Source organism: Nannospalax galili, unplaced genomic scaffold (assembly GCF_000622305.1).
Source record: "Nannospalax galili isolate Female #2095 unplaced genomic scaffold, S.galili_v1.0 scaffold1613, whole genome shotgun sequence".
Lineage (NCBI taxonomy): Eukaryota > Metazoa > Chordata > Mammalia > Rodentia > Spalacidae > Nannospalax > Nannospalax galili.
In genome coordinates this window covers 603934-606308 of record NW_008332100.1, presented here as the reverse complement: position 1 = coordinate 606308, position 2375 = coordinate 603934, and positions in this window count along the sequence as shown.

Sequence of the window (2375 nt, the reverse complement as noted above, 5' to 3'; positions counted from 1 at the left end):
GAAGAGGGATGATTAGACAGAAATAGAAGAAATTATGCCTAGCTGGTGTGAAAAACAAGAGGGAAACATACTAGTTCAAAAGCTAACTGAAAAATTAAACATACAATGTCTCTACATGTGTCCATGTGTATAGGTGAAGGCTATATAACAAGAAACACTGTCATACAAGAGAAATCTCCCTTTGAGCTGTTGGCCAGGATAAACCAAGAGACTCCAAAAATTACACAGGCTATTGGCATAGCCCTAGGTTGGCTCCCAGAAATTTAAGATAAGACACTTGCTGAAGACAGAACATATTTTGGACACAGGATATGGAGCAATAGAGCTGGAACTGACTGGTAAGCCACCTCCCTGAAGGTTAACTCTCAGTTTCAGAGGACACTGCAAGCTGTTAAGGAAGAACATCAATCGATGGCTCAGCACCAGCTTTAAGGCATAATAACCATAACAATGACTGGCAAAGAAAAATACATTAGGACAGCAGTGGCAGTTTTATTTCTGTCCTAATCAACAGTTATATAATTGGACTTAATTAAGCCCACTCAATGGGAGGGAAATCATGTGTGGTACTGTAAACACAGCCAAATAAACATGGCTAGAGAGGTCATAGATCATAGAGAAAACCTTACAGCTATCACTTCCCTCAACAAATGTAATTTCTTACTATACAGTAAATATGGAACCTTATATTTACAGACATATATGCCAATCACCATTTATCAAAGAATCTTCTTTTGCAACAGAGACTATTACAGAGTTACACAATGGTCACACACCAAGAATAAGTGTCTGTGAGATGCCCAAACTTAAGTGACACATTTACTATGGAACTTCTACACCTAAGACTCACAGAACATAGTGGGGCAAGGGGGTAGACAGAATGCCAAAGCATCTCTCAACTCTCATTGATGAACTTCCCTCATGCAACAGAGGACAGTGAACACAAAAGGCCACAACTGGCCAAAGTGTAAAGAATAAGAGCCTGCAGAGTGTGGGTCCCTGGACAGGACTCCTATATTAAACTTCACCCACCCAGGGCCCAGGGACCATTGAGGGAGAGGGGGCAGAAATATTGTAAGAGCCAGAGGAGGGGAAGAGGTGCATGGCCATATGGGAAAAGAATCCTACAGGCTGAATTGCATATGAATGAAAAGTTTGGAGAATTTATTAGCTTGCAAGTGGGGTATCTGACCTCTCTATGGTTTTTCTATTTATAATCAGTTCAAGTGAAATCCAGAATGCTGTAATGTGGGAGATAACACTTGAGGATTAGAAAAGTAGGTCATGGAAGTGATAGAAATTTCAATGTTTTAAACACACTTAGTTTACATAAATATGTTCAACAACAGTAGCCTATTGGCTCAGTGAGTAAGGGCATGGAACTGAAAAAACATTTCAACATCTTGGGTTGAACATCTTTAGTGCCAGCACTAGGGAAGCAGAGGCAGGCAAATATCTTTGAAATTGAGGCCTGCCTAGTCTACATAGTGAGTTATCAGCCAACTGGAGCTTCAGGGAGATCCTGTCTTTAAAAAATGTTCAACAGGGAAAATACACTTGAAAGTAGTGTCTTCTCCAGCAGCTGAGTAACCGTGGATCCTGAAGACACATACTTCTTCCATAATCTAAATTATCAAGAATATGATGTTGTAAGTTATACTCCAAATGCAATGCAAACATGTTGGATTAGAAACTCTCTCAACAAATAAATGAAAGACAGATATTTCTCCAGCCAATGGGAAAAATGAACAGTTCAAAATAAACATAGAAATATCTATAAAAATATGGGGAAGTTACCAATATGCAAAAAAAGTCCATGGTAGTAACTGACAAATCATCAATAAAGCACTATAAGAAAATGGTCCTCTTTGTAATAATACAAAATCAGCAGCATCCATTAAATTATAAGTAATCAACTATTCAACTTCTAACCCTTAGATAGGAATGCTACATCCTGTTGGGTGAGTGGTCAACTACACAACTCAATACAGAATTTCAAAGGCACCCTAATATTGCATGCCTGGAACAATTTTCACATAAACCCATTTTGAGAAAGAGATGATTATTGTAAAATCAATTATATATCTTTTAAACACAATTACACTACTAACTCAAATTTATTTATGTATTTCTTTCCTTATACCTTTATTGGAAGTGATTTTTATTGTTATGTTAGAACTTGTCTGGTGTGTACAAATCTGTAACTGTTGCCTGATAATCTAGTAGTTAGATTCCTCTCTTCTGAACGTCATAACTTGATATCAAATAGAACCATTTGAAAAGATGTATTTCTGATCAGATTCAATAAACTTTAAAGAAAACAGAGCAAAGTGAAATTAAAAAATAACATATTTAATTAAGTATAAGGAAAGAAA